At 40.6% G+C, this 19052-nt stretch overlaps 1 long non-coding RNA gene across 1 annotated transcript in view; it reads left to right on the top strand.

Annotated features, from left to right (window-relative positions):
* The first annotated feature begins 2153 nt into the window (after positions 1-2153).
* LOC125938000 (uncharacterized) overlaps positions 2154-19052 on the top strand; it is a 91213-nt gene continuing 74314 nt past the window's right edge. The window contains exon 1 of the long non-coding RNA XR_007462577.1: positions 2154-3354. This is a non-coding gene — a long non-coding RNA (uncharacterized LOC125938000). The remainder of the gene's footprint in view (positions 3355-19052) is intronic.

Consider the following 19052-nt stretch of genomic DNA (forward strand, 5'->3'; position numbering starts at 1 on the left):
TTGCCAACTTTTTTACAGTACAGATATTTTTGTCTATTTTTAGGGTTAGCATTCCCAGGACCTAGAATAGTATTTACTATGTCATAGGTTCTCAGTAAATATTTGTAAAATTAATATTTTTCCCTACACATGCAATGATACTCAAAATGTTATAGGGGTACCTGGGTAGCTCAGTTGGTTAAGTGTTCGACTCTTGATTTCGGCTCAGGTCATGATCTCATGGGTTCGTGGGATCAAGCCCTGCGTTGGGCTCTGTGCTGACAGCCCAGAGCCTGATTGGGATTTTTTTCTCTCCCTCTCTCTCTTTCTGCTCCTCCCCCACTTGTGCTCATGCGTGAGCTCTCTCTCAAAATAATAAACATTTAAAAAATATTTAAAAATACATATGACAGGAACTTGGACCATCAGTAGGAATACTGAAGTCCTATAAGTTCTCTGCTATGCCACATCTTAACCCATTAGTTACTGAATGATGAAGACATTTAGAGGTCCTGAGGGGCCATATAGTATAGTGAGGATAGGAAGGTGGGCAGCATTCAGGGGATTCAGGCCGAGGACTACTTATCCATCAGAAGGGCAGTATTTCAGTATTTTAACAACGGAACGTTATATTATGACTTTATCTGTGTGTAACAACAAATGTCAGCTATCACTTGGTCTAAGCTAACATCCTTGCTCCCAGGGTTTCTTAGTTTCCACTAACCACCTAATTTTTATGGCGGTGTTTTTAACACAGTAATCAAATCAAGTTATTCCCCTTTTGGAATCCTCCAAAGGATTTCTCAATACTCTTGTAATAAAACGCAACATATTTTAGCCTTATGGGTCTTTTTCGATCCTCAACTCATGGTCCTTCAACCAGCTGTTCCTCTCCAAATTCTCACATGACTGCCTTTCCTTAATCATGGGGGAGAACTGAGCTATCATCATGCTCCTTCAGAGGGAACTTTCTGGCTACCCAGTCGAACAGAGCTTTGCCAGTCATTCTCTGTCTCATCACTCAATTTAAATTCTCTGCATGGAACTCCTTGCTACCTGTTGTGTTTGTATATGTATTTTCTGTCTCATTCTCTCCACGTACATCAACCAGAGCACTGGAATTTTATCTCCCTTGCACATTGCAGGATCCGCAGGACCACCTAGAGCAGCACCAGGCACATAATAGGCTCTTAATAAATATTTATCTATTGATCGAATGAAGGAACCAAGATAGGCATCACGGGCTAGAGCGCTGATGATCCTTTTTTTTTTTTTTTTTTAAGTTTATTTATTTATTTTGAGAGAGTGAGTGCGAGCATGCCCACATGTAAGCACACGAGCAGAGGAGGGGCAGAGAGAGAGGGAGACACAGAATCCGAAGCAGGCTCCGGGCTCTGAGCTGTCAGCACAGAGCCCGACGCGGGGCTCGAACTCACAAACCGTGAGATCATGACCTGAGCCGAAGTCGGTCACTCGACCGACTGAGCCACCCAGGCGTCCCTGAAGTGTTTTAAAACATATGAATACATTAGGGAAAAGGAAAAAAATGATTCTCTTATAACAGAGGCAAATTTTTGCCTGAACCATATAATTTGGGAAATGTTACTAAAAATGTATTCATTCTTCAAGAGAAGTAACTTGAGGGTCGCCTGGGTGGCTCAGTCGATTAAGCGTCCAACTTCAGCTCAGGTCATGATCTTGCGGTCCGTGAGTTCGAGCCCGTGTCGGGCTCTGGGCTGACAGCTCAGAGCCTGGAGCTTCTTTCGGATTCTGTGTCTCCCTCTCTCTCTGACCCTCCCCTGTTCATGCTCTGTCTCTCTCTGTCTCAAAAATAAATAAATGTTAAAAAAAAAATTAAAAAAAAAAGAGAAGTAACTTGAGTCCTCATCTCCTTTTACAGAAAACATTGTGGCAGCCGATGTAATCATGTTGCAGTAATAATAAACAAGTGTATTTACCTAAATATTAACCAATCATCAGGAATACTCCATAGATTAAAAGTAAAAATAGATACTGAGATACAAAGATGGGGGCTGTAAAGTGCTCTGTTGAGAGCAGGAAAAGAGCAATCAGGTATATTATTCTATTTTATTTTGAATTTTGTAAATTCTAAGTAGTATCGGACAAGAGTGCATGATTACTTCCTAATCAAGCAGCTTTGTGATTTTGTAGACTATTTACTACATTAAAAAAAAAAAAAAGGCGAACAGGCAAACAAACCCTGGTGAATCCTGAATTCATGTATCAATGTGAAACTATTACGACTCTGTTGGACTTGACTTGTCCTCGATTCCTCAGGAATAATCAGTTTTAGAGGGTCCGGGGAGAACCCTGACTGTTGGAGATTTTCTTTGTCTGTTTCCGTCAGCTGTATCAGATAGGAGTTAGGTTAAAAGTGAAACATGACATTCTGACAGTGAATCCGGCCGACAGATTCTTGGCTGCGCTCTCAGCTGCACTTGAACTTCTGCTAAGCATGTGTTGAAAGAGCGCTTTCAACTGCACCAGCTGTGGAGAGGTTAATAAAACAAAAGAGGAGAAACAAAAGTGCTCACTGCAGAAAGCTTCTGACTCTGCCGATTCTTCTGGTTACAAACAAGATGTCCTAGAGCTGTAACTGCTACCGCGTTTTGGCCTTGGAACCGTTTTAAGCAAGTTGAGCTTCTGAGTTAAAGGTTGAAGGCTGATAAATAAGTCACACATCAAAATGTAATTTTACCTCTTCTGACCTGGGAACTTGGAAGTCCTTACTTTGCCATGGGCAAGTGGTAATTAGGAAAATTGTGTTTACTTTATCGACAACTTAGGTAGCTCCTCCTGCAGACAGAAAACTGCACGGGCTCTCTGATTCTCAAGATACGTGGAAGTCAAGGTGGTCTTGTCTTCCGGGCTGGGAGTAGGGACTTGTGTTTTCTGTCCCTCTTCCTGTGTTCCACTGCTCCAGGAGAGCTCCATGTAATGTGGAGCCTTGCCCAGCCTGCCTCTCAGGAGAGGATTTTGCAATCCTGTCTTGCGCAGAGAAGGTCAATTGCTGACCCACGGAGCATTTAAACTGGAAGAATTAAACAATACCCGGGAGACTGACTGCAGAGGATATTTCTTTAAAAGGTAGAGTATGGTGTGCAGGACAGGAGGGCTATCCACAACCTCCGTGAATCCTCCAGAGGCCCTCTGCTCCCCATAGCTGAGGTCCAACACTCAACAGTGCTGGGTCACCTCTGCTATATTATTGTCCTGGCATGAGCTGAAGGCAGATGGGCTAAGGAGTCCAATCGCTTCACACAACAGTAAGGCTTCCATCAGGAGGAGGGACATAAAACCAATCTTTTACTGCCAGCTTCACTCCTGGCCATCAAACTGGAGGGCTGTGATGTAGTAAGTATTTGAGGGTACAACGAATGCAATTTACATCTGTCACCTGGGAAATAGGGCATTTACGTTGGCTGAATTGAACTGAGGCAGAAAAAAGTTGCGGACACCTAAAATTTGTAATGACCTCTTGAGAAAGGTATTTTTTAAAGTTATATTTTTAAAAAGTTATTTCTGTCTAATATTTATCTTCATCATTTCCTCCATCCATGATTTAGGAAACACAAAGAATCAGAAATTTCTACTGAGATAAAATTGATGTGTTGGAGACTGTTTCTGAGTAGCTGTAGGGCTCCCCAAAGTCCTAATGCTGGACTCCTTCCCCTTCTCCTTCCGACCCCCAGGATTCCACCTGCTCAAGCTCACCCATCCTCTTCCCTTAGCATCTTCTCTTCCATTGGGCAGAGATCCTCCTGGAGGCTTCTCGGCGGCTTATGGTTTTATTCTCTCAAGCACTGAAACATTGTGGCAGCAAACACGGGAGGCAAACGACACCTTTGTTCTGCACCAGAACAATCGGCTGTACCAACATCTTGATTTATTGGGTTTATGAGTTAGGGAATAGGCTCATCACAGCAGTGAGGAATCTCCTTTTCTTTTTCTTTTTAATGTTTATTTATTTTTGAGAAAGAGAGAGAGAGCGAGAGCACAAGTGGGGAAGGGGCAGAGAGAGAGGGAGACATACAGAATCCGAAGCAGGCTCCAGGCTCTCAGCTGTCAGCACAGAGCTCCATGCGGGGCTCGAACTCACGGACTGGGAGATCATGTCCTGAGCGGAAGTCGGACGCTTAACTGACGGAGCCACCCAGGCGCCCTGGAAACTGCCCTTTTAAACTGTATTTGCACGTTTGATAAGAAATGTGATTTGGTTTAGGCAAATGTGATCTGCAGAGAAGTCTGGGTGTACTTTAAATCACAAACTGAGGTGTACTTCAGATAAAGTGTTTGAAGAGGTGAAGAGAGCAGTGGGGCAAAAGTGGGGAAAGTGTCAAGTTGGTTGGACAGTACGGGAGAAGCTGTTTCCCCTTTATTCTATACAACAGTAGTAAACATAAAATTGTCAAATACCGGTTTGCATATCAAGACAATGGTCACTTTCACTTTGTTTTACTCTGCAGCTAGCCTATGGAGAAGAAAGCAACACCTACTATTTTTCCATCTCCCACCTTGCCCTCAATAATCTAAACAACCTGACATTTACCTACATATCACTTATGAGAAATCTCTGGCAATTTAAGAAAAAGAAACAATATGACAGTTGGGGGAGACATCTTCAAAGATCACATTTATAGCATTATTCTTAGCTTCTGAGCAAAACTGTATTTTTATTACCATTATTTTTTTAATTTTATTTTTTATTTTTAAAAATTTACATCCAAATTGGTTAGCATCTAGTGCAACAATGATTTCAGGAGTAGATTCCTTAGGGCCCCTTACCCATTTAGCCCATCAACCCTTGCAGTAACTCTCAGTTTGTTCTCCATATTTATGAGTCTCTTATGCAAAACTTTATTAAAAAATTTTTTTTAACGTTTATTCACTTTTGAGAGACAGAGAGAGACAGAGCATGAGTAGGAAAGGGGCAGAGAGAGGGAGACACAGAATCTGAAGCAGGCTCCAGGCTCTGAGCTGTCAGCACAGAGCCCGACACGGGGCTGGAACTCACAAACTGAGAAATCATGACCTGAGCTGAAGTCGGACGCTCAACCGACTGAGCGACCCAGGTGCCCCTGCAAAACTGTATTTTTAATGTGAGTAACTGATTTTTCCAGACCTCAGTTTTCTACATCTAAAATAGGACTAAAAGTACCTGGCTAGATATAAAGAAGATCATTCCACGCATGTGTAATCAAGTTATCTAGCGGAAAATATGCAAACCAATGTGAGGTTCCACATCCTTCCGTATGAGAAATACGATTTACACTTACTGAATTTGATAGCAGAGGTAAACATACATTAATTCCCATTAGACAGCCTTTAAAAACACGTAGGATCCACCAGTAAAATGAGCTTTGAGGAGACATTTGGCTTCTAATTCAGAGACGACTTCATCTTTGCATTTTCTCCGGAATTTTTGGAATGTGTGAATGTGTTCAGTGAGCAGCCAGCAAACAGAAGTTTCAAATCTTCCTCTTGGTTCGGAAGAAGTAGAAATAGCATAACTATGGGCCCCGAGACTCTGCGGCTTTCCCAAGAGACAAGATGTGCCGGGCGTGGAGCCGTAGATTGTGGAGGGACAAGATTACAGGGCTTGGAACAAAATATTATTCTACATGGCCCGACAAGACGTGTTATCAGATACTTAGTACTGGCTGCCTACCTGGGCAGTGCACCAAAAAAGGAGAAGAGTGTGGGATAGAGGAAATCACTATTGGAGGCTGTTATTCAACACTTAGAACCCATGTGAGGGAGCCACGGCACAGTCTCTTTTGCTGCAGTCGGTAGGAAAATGTCCACTCTTTCTGTTTTTAGGAATATGTTGTTGGCTTCAAAATGATGACGTCAAAATTTCAGAATCACAGCAGGAGGTTTAGCAAACAGGAAAGATCACCGGCTCTTCTTGGCCAGTGTCGGCCACTGAGGGAGAACTCCTGAGAGTTGCATCAGTGAGGAGGCCAAGAGGGTCTCCACCTTCGGTGGGGGGGAGTGGGAGGAGGGCTGCCTTTTCAGAGGGCCCTTCCCCCGTGGGAGGCGAGCAAAGCATGGAACGTCTGATTTTTGTTTATTCTAAAATTGTGAGCACGGGCCTTTCTACGTATGGACCACGGCACATAGAATATCTGCTTGTCTTGCCTTACCGGGATTCAGATCCTCCCCTGGAATTTCTGCCATTTAATGTCACAAAACAAATACAGGATGGTAGAAGGAAACTTTAGAAATAACTTTTCAGGATGTACATTTGGCAGCATATTTCTTCTCTCTGGCCTGTCTGCTTCACTCTCAGTTACAAGTAATTTTAAGTGGTGGATTTTTAACAAGGTTTTATGATCTCTTATCACGTACCGGATCCTGAAAGACATTGGAAACACCCATCGTAAGATGCTAATAACTGTAAATTTCTATAACATTGTTTTAAAAAATTACTTATTACATCAAGGCCAAACAAATATTTATAGATTTTTCAGATTAGTTTCTGTGGGCCTTAAGGGTAAAGGTTTTGGGGTTTTTTTTGTTCCTAGAAGACTTATTTATTGAATCGTCAATATGATTTTTAAATTGTTGTTCCTGTTTAAAATTGTCACAGTTGTAAGTTATTTTGTGTCAGTTATATCTGTTAGGAAGGTTTTCTTCTGTTCCTCCTTTCCTTGGTAAGAGAGCTGGGTAACATCCTCAACATCACCATCATCGTCGTATCGCTTACTCGGAACCATTATGTGCCAGGCACTTTGCGTGCATTATTTTAATTGTCATAACAACCCTGAAGTGTTTACAGGTGAAGCCCAGAAAGTTAACGCTCCAAGGACCCAAAGCTAATAAGTGATGGCTCTGGTAGAATTTGAACTCGGGTTGGTCTCTTTCAAAATTCTTCCCTGTCCCTAATTCTGAAATACGTAAAATTCTCAAAATCTAAAACATTGCCTCTCCGAGCACGGTAATAGTACATTTATAAGACTTAACATATTCAGTGGAGCAAATCCTTTGCCTTTAAAGTGCCCTGTGTTTGTTCCTCAGAATCTCTGATGATCTAGGACTATACCACACCATAAACTCTTGGTTTTGTTCTGTTCTCAAAGCATCCGATTCTCTGCCAGAAAATAGTTCAAACATGTTGGAAGAATCAAGCTTCCTGAATTGGGCAATGCATGATTTGGTTTAAAACTGATATAACAATCGGAAATTCTGCTTATCCACTGAATCATATTGACTACACGCCAGAATCTCGTTGTTTGCCCTAACCACACTCATCTCATTTTTTTTTTTTTTCATCTACAGAATTCTCATAGCCTACAAAGCAAATTTCAAAACAGATATTCAAGGGGATGAAAGGGCTTAGGTAACTTGATAAAAATTACAAAGGGGAAATTAACTTCAAAGATAACTGTAAGTATCTGGAATGTGTAAATAGCATCCAAGTTCTTGATAATGAAGTCATGTTATTTTATATTTTCAGAAAATGGAAAAAGCAAAAAAACTCAGAATAAAAATAAAAGTAGAGATAAGGCCTAAAAATGGAAAGCAACCATGGAGATACAGTGAAAGACAAACAGGAATGCTTAGAAAAATCAGATAACAGTGATCCAAAAGAGTGAGAACCCTCAGGACAGAGAAACATACAAAGATAAATACTGATGGAAAATAATCAGGGCACAAGGTTATAATTCAAAATAAAATTTCCGAATTGCACATCCTGTTTGAAATGTGTATCTTGGAATTTACACGGGCCTGCTGCAGTGGGGAAGTGGGCTGGATCGGGAATCAGAGGTCCTGGTTTGGGGTCTGGCTCAGCCACTTGTTATCTCTGTTTACTTGGACCAGAGACTCAGGGCCCTGTTTTCCTACATATAGATCAAAGAGATGCTATTAAATGCCTTCCAGCACTAAAGAACTTAATGTAGCAACGAGTAGAATTTAGAATGACATCTCATTTATGGCAAGATAATATTTTCTTACCTTTCACTGATGACAAGCTACATAGGACCCACATGCACTCAGAGAACGTATTCTTGAACAAGAGTAGTTTTACCCCAACACTGTAACAACCATATTTTGCTAACGTTATGCCAACATCATCATAGATTTTAGTGTATGTGGCTCATATTTGATCTTCCTTGCTGATTAGAAGCTGACTAAACAAATAAAAGGTTGATATAATCAAGGCCCATTGCCATTTTTGAGATCTGGATGAAATCAGTGTACAATTGGTCACTACTGTAATTTGGGTCGTCTGTAGAATATACATTAGTTTTCTGTTTAAATTCTTCCTGCAATTGCCCAAACAGTAATCTTTTTAATTTCAAGTACACAATAATGCAAAAAAGTATAGTGCTGTAGTTAGCATACATTTTGAGATGGTCTAATGGAATGCATGTTAGGAAAAAGTAAACATGAGTTTGACATTGTAATGTTCACATAGGTTTTAAAGTAACATGGATAAAATTTTTTTTCTGGCAATAAAGAAGAAATCTTTTTCCATCTCTTAATTATGTTTTATGCAAATAACCATCCCTGCCAATACCCGTGAGTAACATATATATAAGTAAGCCCTGCCTCCCCACTCCATGTTCTCTCTCTCTCTCTCTCTCTCTCACACACACACACACACACACACGCATGCACACACACACACACACACACACACTCACACACCATCAGTGGAAGATGCAGGCATTTCTCATTTAAGGGATAATGACCATGGGCACAAAGGAAGGCAGGTGTTAAACATGAGCCCATGTTGGAGTTTGAAAAGCTGGTTTGAGGGAAGGAAGCATAGATGTGAGTCAGTATTCTGAACAAAACTGTACCTTCTCTCTCAGTTCCATAACATGTAGCTATGAAGTAGATCTTGAGGCATCGTTTAAACCCCGTGAAGTGCAATATCCTATTCTGTAATGTGAGTATAAAAATAGTATCTGGGGCGCTGGGTGGCTCAGTCAGTCAAGCGTCAGACATCGGCTCAGGGCATGATCTCACTGTTCATGAGTTTGAGCCCCACAATTGGGCTTTCTGCTGTCAGCACAGAACCAGCCTTGGATCTGTGGTCCCCCTCTATCTCTGCCCCTCCCCTACTCTCTCTCTTTCTCGAAAATAAATAATCACTTACAAATTTTTAAAAATCATACCTATGTTATAGAATTATCAGTAGTAAATGAAAGTACTTGCTTCTGAGCTCTGTAAGCTCTCTAAAAAGGTAAACTGTTTGGTCTATTTTTTTGGATGTAGGTGGGTGGATTTTTTTTATTAAATTAAAATAAAGGATACTCAAAGGAATAAAAGTAAGAAAAGCAAATGTGAAACATTTATAAGGATTATAGGAGAGACTTTTGAATTCTAGAATAACATGTTTAGAATATGGGAATTACTGAGACCAAGTCATGAACAAATCAGATCCTTTTATTTTTGTAAAGAAAAATGTAAATAGTTAATTATTCAGCAAGTGTCTTTAGATACATAGAAGTATTTACACAAGAGTCAGAAAAAAAATCAGTGAGTCTGAAGCAGATTTATAGGAGAAATAGGGCTAATGAAAGCTGGTCTCTCTGTTCTCTCAGAGAGATTTACCAAATCAAAATGATCACCTAGTGCAATAATAACTACTTAAAACTATTCTATTTTTGTCACTTGTCTTAACTTGGAAGAATTTCTTTCTTCTTGGTTTTCTCAGCCATCCTTGTGTGGGTAGATTAAAAGCATCTAGTGTTAGTTAACATTAAAAGAATCAGTAGCCAGATTATCGCAAAAAAAACATTAGTAAGTGAAGGCAGAAGCCAGTGTAGTAAAGGACTCCCTATGCTTCCTCTCCAAGGTGGCCAGGAAGGAGGTGGGCATCATGGAGGAGAAGAACTTGGGTCAGTTCTGTCTCCCATTCACTCCCACTCATTCATGCCTTCATAACTGCAGGACCCCGGGGTAGGTAAACAAGACTATATTTCAGGATTAATGAGTTTCCAGTCTCAGTAGGGAGCCTGGTTAGTCTCAGGCTATAGAGGTGCATAGACAACAGGTATGTGGCTTGGTTAAGGGAGTTTGAAAACTGTGAGACTCCCATGTGACATAGATAATCTGAAGCCACGATGTGATAAAAAGCTCTTTCTACCATCTTTCCCAGCTGTGGGGTTCTTAAAAAATATCATATTCCTGTATTTTTTATTACTCTTTAACATAATTCCATCCAACCTGATGAAGCGTATGTGTGTCTGTGTTTCTCATAAGCTAAGAGACCACTTTGATGAATTCAGTTGTTGCGTAATTAGAATTTTATTTTTTAGTATACAATTATTTTTCGTATGGAAAATACAGGTATGGATAGAAAATCAGATAGTTTGTAGGTTCTTGAGTACCTTAAACAGTAGGAAAATATAAGAAATTGGTAGAAATGTAAATTTTACATTTGTTTTTGGATATGTAAACATCGTCCTAGGGTCCTGATTAAATTAATTTTGCCGTATAATTTAAGACTTTCGTAGTGGTCTAAAGTTTATAAATATAAAAGCTATATTCCTTCTATATTATAAGCCCTATTTTCCTAAAAATGAACATTACCTTTCTCAACAATGTAAATAAGCAATTAGGAAACATAGACAGGAAGAGATAGCATGTTACTTTATGAAACCCTCATTCATTTGGACTTATTTAATAAGTACCAGAGTCACACATTGTAAAGACCATTTATATACTTTGTGTATACTTTCTATGCAAATAAAAAGCAAACCCAGGTATATTGAAAGAACAGAATAATAAAAAAAGTTACAGTAGTTACCAGATTTCAGGACTTTTTCCAGCTGCGGAGATAGAAATCCAGGAGCAAAAGGGACAAACACCTCTTAGGGGGAAATCTGAGGGCATGAGCTAGACCAGACTCCAGACCACCAGCTAGGAGCTGAACCCTGGGAATAGCAATGTGACTTTCTCATGGGTGTCTTTATTTTCACATTGTGGCCTCTCTTTCCTTTATAATATTTGTTTCTCTGCTCCACCCCATCCCATTTTTTTTTTTTTTTACAAGTCTTTATAAGTTATGGGCATGATGTCCACCATAAGAAGAACTCTCAAGGGTTTTAATGAGGTTAACTGCTAATATTTCTTAAATGCTCGGTGTCAGGTATTTCATTAAATTCTTTATGGGGCTCCTGGGTGGCTCAGTCCGTTAAGCATCTGACTACAGCTCAGGTCATGATCTCATGGTTCATGAGTTCAAGCCCCACATCAAGCCCTACACTGATAGTGCAGATCCTGCTTGAGATTCTCTCTCTCTCTCTCTCTCTCTCTCTCTCTCTCTCCTTGTCTCTTGGCCCCTCCCCCAGTTGTACCTTCTCTCTCAAAATAAATAAACATAAAAAAAATTCTTTATCTGTAAAGGCACTTATCTTTTCTCTATTGTTCAATGCCTCGGACAAAGAAGGAAGCTTTATCAAGATTGTAAGTGACACAAAATTAGGAGGATTAGCTAATGAGTTCGAAAACAAAATAATCCGCTAGAAGAATTTTATATGCTAGGAAGGCTGGTTCCAACAAAGAAGTGGAAATGCAACAGAATAAATGAAAAAAAAAATCTTCCATTTAGAGGTGAATAATCCATTTCTCATGTGGAGAATGGTGAAAATATGATTTGGTAATAAATGTAAAAAAAAAAAAAAACTTGGGAATTTTAATGCAAGTTCATGTAACCCAAGAGTGTGCATCTGGTCCTGAATACCTAACTCAGTCATATTAATTGAAATATAGCATTCACATCAAGGGAATTATTAGGCTAACCTCATTCACTGCCGGTCACACAGGAAGTGCTGTGTTGAGTCCTGGGCACCACATTTTAAGAGAGAAGTTGACAGCAAACTGGAACGTGTTCAAAGGAGGGACGGTGAAGGGTCTGGAAACCATATCATATAAGGAGTAACTGGGGGAATGTGTTCATTTAACCTGAGAAAATGACGAGTTGTGTTAAAAATTTCAAAGTCTGTTCTACAGTAGAGGAGGTAGATTTTTCTGCATAGTTACAGAACTAAAAATGAATGGGGGGGAGTAGTCACAGGGTGCTAAGTTCAGGTTCATAGAAGAAAATGCTTTTCTGATAATTAAAGTGATTTAGGAACAGGGTGACTCAGTAGATGGCGGGCCACCAGGAGTGTTGGGCAAGCTCTGTGTGCTCACCTGCCAGAGTGGTGGGAGAAGAGAGTCAGGGCTGAAAAGTCCTTATGAGTCTGAGGTAGCATCTATGGCAATACCTTTGTTCACTTCCTATAAGAATCATATTGGGATCTTGGGTAAATTCTTCTTTCTTAGTAACTAAGGCCTATTTTCATTTCCATGCCACCCAGGCTACTCTTATGCCTTTGGGACACACAACTGAGGCTTCCCTTACACACACACAGACAGATGTGTGCACGGGTATGTGCACACGCATACGTGCACACGCATACGTGCACACACACAGGCACACACACACAGCTACTCTACATTTACATTTTACATCCTATATACATTTAATCTTTATTTATTTTTGAGAGAGGGGAGGGGCAGAGAGAGAGAGGGAGACAGAATCCCAAGCAGGCTCCATACTGTCAGTGTAGAGCCTGATAGGGGGCTCTGACTCACGAATAGTGAGATCATGACCTGAGCCCAAACCAAGAGTCTGACGCTTAACCGACTGAGCCACCCAGGCGCCCCTACATCTTTCTTCTTTTTACCATCTCTTAATTTTTTAAAAAAGGGAACGAGGTAGGTCGAGGAATAACAGTGAAATACATTAAAATCAAAGTTATCATCAGCAACTGTAGCAGGAGTCCTTTCTCCAGGTTTATTTGTGACTCTGAGGGCAATAGTTCCTGATCTAGCTGGACACACATCAGTCGGGCTGTTACCTTGTACCTTGTGTGGGAAAAGGTATGCTGGGAAGGAAGAGCTAACCCCTAATAGCGTTTGCTCTATAGCAAAATCATGAAGGTGTTGCATTAAATTACAAAATACGAGGTTGCAGAAGCCTGTGGATTTTCTTGGGATTGTAGAGCAGAAACATTGGGTGAAAAGAACAGGTTGAACAAAATGTCCTATTGTCGGCATCCATCTTGATATAGTTTTCTGAAGACTTTTGGGCATGTATATTAGCAAAGACTGCAGTCTTCGGTGTAAATCCTTCATTCGTGCTTAATGGGAGGACCAGGTTATGTATGCATGAATTGAGAAATGGGCGCTGTGTAGATGAGACTTTCTTTTCTTTGATTCCTCCCTCCCTCCGCTCATCTCCCTCTCCCTCCCTCCCTCCCGCTCTCTCCTTCCTCCTCCTCCTGCTGCCCCTCCTTCTCTTTTTCCTCTCCCTCCTTCTCTTCCTCTTCCTCCTTCCCCTTCTCCTCTTTTTGTTCTTCTAACAAAGGGTCGCGATTCTTTGGAGCCACCTCCACAGCCCCCAACCCACACCCAGTCTTCAGCCTAGTGATTAAGAATGTTTTTGAGCTTTGACATTTTAACTTCTTCCTGTGCGTTCCTGTTTGCTGACTCCACAACTTTGCAATGTCTTTCCCCCCCCATTTCTAGACAACAAACAGGACAGTATAAGCTATGGAGAAATTGTTAACAAAATTTCAAGAAGTCAATGCAGCATGGATTGAATAATGGATGTGTAATGGTCGTTGCATGGGCCAGCCAGGCAGCGCTGGCCCGGGTGCATGAGCCAGCTTGCCCTGTGCGGTTTGGGGCCTTTAACTATGGGGCAAGTCATTAAGCGGCTGGAGAAGCAGCATCACATTGTTCTGTTATTTTCAAACCACAACAGCCTCTGTGGAATCCAAGAGCCATAAAGACAAGTTCTGATGCTGCCTGACAGAGGCATAATTCATGGACTCTATAATTTAAAAGGATTTCAATGCGATTGTAAAACTAATAAAAAATAAATTGCGTTTGGGGAAACGGGTACCTTTTAAAATCAATTGATTCTATTAATTTAAAAATACAATCAGCCTGGTAGCTGTGTGTGTGTGAAGATAAGTAAGATTAAATCTGATGCCAGTGGTTTCAAGTAAGTTCATAACATCGCTGTCGGACCCAAGAGGGGGAAAAAAAAGAGCGAGAGCGAGAGAGAGAGAGAGAGGGAGGGAAGAAAAGAAAATCCCAGAACAATTTATGGCCTCTAGCCAGTAACAAAGTGTTTCTCCCTGTACTTTTTTATCATCTCCCCACCAACTGTTGATTATGCCCAAGTTAAAAAAAAAAAAAAAGTTATGGTAACTTTCTAGAAGGTTTAGATTTCAGTCTGGATTGAGAAAAAAAAAAAAAAAAAAAAAAAAAAGGCCTCAAACGAAAGGCTCTCTTTAATCAGATAATTGACCAGTCAGTAATTTTAGCCTGTCTGTGTCATACCAGTTGGCAGGTACAGAGATCCGCAGCCCTGTGCCTTCCCCTCCGTTCCCCCTTCTCTGCCTCCTGGGACTGTCAGCAAGCTTCTCTGTCTTCTTGCTGGTCCCCAGAGACTGTCCCCAAACATTTTCAAGTTCAGAAAAGGAGAGCCAGCTGTCAGAGGGGACCATGCAGATGGCACAAAAGGACCTCCATCCTTCCATCACCCAGCTGGAGGGGGGGGAGGGGAAGTAGGGCCCCACTGAACAGCTGTCTTAGATCCAGAGCACCCACGTTTCAAATTGATCCCTAGTTTCCTGAAATCCTGGCTCGAGAGTTGTTTGGGAGGCTTTGGTGGGGCTTTAAATACAAGTACATTAACTCCTCTATTTTAACTCCCTCATCATGAGTAATGGCAGCTCAGAAATGCCCTCTATAATGTCACGTCACAAAAGGCTCGGAAAATTATCCCTTACCCTTATTGTCTGCCTGTTTTCTTTGATTCCTTCTCTACTCACCACGTTCCCTGGCAGCCATGAATGAAATGTAACATGCTACATGACTGACATCCATTAAAGCTTCTCGACAAGCCTTGGACCAGGTTTTGAAAGGCCCTTGGAAGAAAAAGGATTGTGTGCTCTTTGAATCTTGGTCTGCTGAACGGTTGCCAAGTGAGGGCTGCTCCATTCAAAAGGCTGAGTGAATAAATGAGAATAACATCCTTGGGGACCCGCAGGATCAGCTTACTCTGAAAATGCTCAGCTCCACAAAAGGTCAGAGTCACAAGGTAAATGAAAATGGCTACGAGGGGACTTTGATGGCCGAAACGCGGTAACAGTAGAGGACTTGAAAGAAAACTTTATGTAAAAAAAGAAAAAAAGGAGGAAAAAGAAAGAAGCAGGGGTGGGGGAACATCAGAACTGCAAAAGTCAATTGATAAGAACAAAACACTTCGACAGTGAAATCCCTGAATTTTTGTTTGTAAATTATACACAGGCGGCATATAAACAAGTTTATGTGCTTATGAAAATGTATAAGCTCTTCCTCTACCCACATCTGTAAACATCACGGATTAATTTTATTTCACACATTAATTAAAACTGGGTCAAGTCTGTAAGCTCTCTGTCTTGGTGGGATATAACATAAGTAATCTAATTTCATCTTCGTTGCAAGTTGATAAAGTCTAGTGAGCCATCAAACATGTCATTTCTTAGGTCACACATTGTTTTTTTGTTTGTTTTGTTTGTCTACACGTGATTTCTCAATTAGAATGATTTCTATTACCACTTTAATGGAGGTGCATTAGAAGTTTCTAGACAAAAAAAGTCAGAAAACCAGAGGAACTTGGTTTTGTTTCCACAGAGACCCTGCATGATACCTGCCACAGGGTCACTCCTGGGAAGGCTCTCTGTCTCCTGACTTTTTCAGATCGTTTTTGGATATATACACAGAGGAAGCATTTCTTTATGCTAAAATTAGTTAGATCAGACTGCCTCCCGCGAAGATTTAAATGGAGTTCCTGTCCCTCCTTTGATTCAGCAAATGACAGCGACAGTGGGGGCTGTGGCTCAATTGGATGAAAACCTGTGGCAAAGCACGGCTTTGCCCCTGTGGGTATGGTTTCCAATGGCGGTGATATGTTATCATATAAATTCCATCGCAGAGGTTATAGTGGATTCAACGGTGCCCCCACCTCCAAGAAGATCTGTCTACTCAGAATCTTTGAATCTGAAGTTAGTTGGAAAAAAGGTCTTTGCAGAAGTAATGAAGTCAAAGAATTCAAGAGGAGGTCATCATGCATTAGGGTGTGTTCTAAATCCAGTGACAAGTGTCCTTAGAAGAGAAGAGAAGGGAGAAGGAAACGTGAAGACGGGAGCAGAGATTGGAGTAATGTGTCTACAAGCCAAGGAATACCACGAGTTACCAGCAGCCACCAGAAGCTAAGAGGGAGACATAGAACCGGTTCTCCTGAGGAACCTTGGAAGGAGTGACCCCACTGACACCTTGATTTTGGACTTCTAGCCTCTAGAACTGTGAGAGGAAAAAATTCTGTTGTTTTAAGCCACCAACTTTGTGGTAGTTTGTTAGATCAGCTCCGGGAAACTAACAGATGGCCAGGGCCACATGTGCTATTGTAATGGCAAGACCATCCAGCTCGGGCTTGATGATCTTTGGTAAGAAGAAAATCAGCAACTCCTGAGGCCGCCCACGGAGTCATGGGGTCACAGTGGTGATAGAGGTACCCTCTGCCCAAGCTCCTCCCTTTGATCGTTTTGCCATGACAAAGCTCCCTGGTTTTCAATAACGAAACACGCGCATCTCCTCAATACATTGTTTAGATAATGCTTGTAAAGAAAAAAATTGTTTCCCCAAACTCATCCGTATGTGGGAAAAGACTCCTATTATATTCTAAACACAGTCCACATCATCAGAGTTAAGGCTGCTGGTGTAAAGGAAGGCCATGCTACTTCACAAAGCTACTCTGTGTCAACAGCAAAATTAACTGTTCAGTAACGAGGAATCGATGTTTTCAGCATTTTAGAGTCTCACTGACTAGTGTGTTACACTTAGGAATCATTGTATTTTAATAAATTGGTTGGTATTTGGGGGTTATTCTATAGCACAGGTTTTGTTTTTTTTCAATTTAAAATAATGCAAAATTGGCTTTCAGTTCATGTTTACTTTCAAAATGTCTGATAATCAAAGATGGACACCATGTTGTGTATGAGAGGTCGGCACTTGCTTTTGTGTATGTATGTATCTTAAAGGGGCACGATTGTATTTTAGAGAAAATCTTTTGTTAAAAGATGCAACTTAGTATCTTCACCTAATTACCTAAATTAGAAACTTTTGGGAGGGGCCAATTTAATATAGATTTAGAATCTTTCAGTGTTTTCAAGTTCTGGTAGATTCTTCTTCTTTTTTTTTTTTTTTTTTTTTTTTAAAAAAAAAATTTATTTATTTTGAGAGAGACAGGTGGGGAAAGTTCAGAGAGAGAGAGGGAGAGAGAGAGAATCCCAAGCAGGCTTCATGCTGCCAGCACAGAGCGGGGCACGGGGCTTGAAGTCATGAAACCATGAGATCATGACCTGAGCTGGACCCAAGAATCAGACGCTCAACCAACTGAGCCACCCAAGAGCCCCTCAGGTTCTACTAGCTTCTTCTTAAGTTTTCATTTATGGTACTAGCTAAAAGAAACTTCTGAATGAAGATCATTTATTTAAAACAGACTGTTTTCAGGACATAAAAATGTTAAAAGAATGCATATTAAGCTTGAGTTTTTAGGAATTAGATTGATAGAACAAAATGCTTCCTATTTGTTATAAATCTTTACATTTAACATTTACGTTAAACATATACATTAACATTTATATATAAACAGCATTTGAGGAAGAGTGTTAAGTATGCCCAATTATCAACAAAAAGTTTCTAGGTGTCAGTGGCCTGAAAAAGTTCACCTGTTTTTCTGCTTCAGCAAAATATTGGAAAAAGTGGTTGCAAGTATAAATTAATAGGGCAGGAGTTGTAACTAGCAGTTAATATGTAAATGTCCATTTGACTGTTTAAAATCTGTATGTGGAAGGAATCCTAGTTCCAAAAACAAACAAAAAACCCCACAAAACATATATTATAAACATACAACATATACCGGATACATCACAATTATATGTTCTAAAAATCCTATCTTTTTTTTTTTTTTTTTTGAATGCTAAGTAAGACTGACACATGGAATTCATTACATTCGAGCTAATGGTTTCAGTCAAATTTATAACAGAGCTGAGTAGGCACCAAGCATTTCTGGGCCTGTGTCTCCAGAGACAGGGTACCCAGAGACACAAGCATTCCCACACAGAGGACATTCAGTGCCCAGACTACTGAAGGTTAATTCCTCTGCCTGCACCCACATTTTTTATTCCCACGAATAAAACAAGTTGTTTTGTTTTAAAAACAAACGTAGCCTCTATGAAAGGCCGAAATAAAGGATTGGCGGGATAAATGATACTGTAGGATAAATGGTGTTGAATTTTTCTACATTAGCACCACAATAAATTCATAGTAGAGTCTGATAAAATGGGAGAACACTAGATATCCTTATTGTGGCATTGGGTTTTAAAACAGTTTATACATGGAGGAAATGAAGAACGATTTATTGACACTGAGAGTGCAAATTTGTGTTCACTCTTGTTTTCATGCATTCAGATGTGATTTAAAGTTGGCGTTTAGCTAGATAGCCTTTAAATTCTAATTTTTATTTGGAGTATTTTGTTCATTATTCTGCACTGTTGAACATATTTTGGTAACTTCAGTAAACAAAACTTATGTTTTCTTTGGGATGCGGAGATTGGTGAAAAGAAGAACTCTGTGTGAGTGTTTTTTAAAGTGAATTTATTTTTGCATGGATGCTTTGAAGAGAATCAGAGCCTGTGAAACTTAACTATAAGCTGTGGATTCTGCTGAAGTGTAAAGGTTGGGGGGGGGGGGGCGGGTGGATTCTTTGTCTGTATGAGCACTTTTGGCCTGCAGGGGGCAGCCAAACACAGCGAAGCTAAAGGAACCGGCATGCACCGCCCTGTTTTTCATGCTACCTGAGTAACCCTAGTCCAGAAAAACGCACCAAAAGCCAAAGTAAGCACTCCTTCCCCATCTGTCACTGCGTGGAAGAGAGCTGAGGCAGCCATATTTAATCAACACTGAAGTCTCCCCCTGGGTGATGTTCGTGC

This window comes from Panthera uncia (genome assembly GCF_023721935.1).
Source record: "Panthera uncia isolate 11264 chromosome B2 unlocalized genomic scaffold, Puncia_PCG_1.0 HiC_scaffold_24, whole genome shotgun sequence".
Classification (NCBI taxonomy): domain Eukaryota; kingdom Metazoa; phylum Chordata; class Mammalia; order Carnivora; family Felidae; genus Panthera; species Panthera uncia.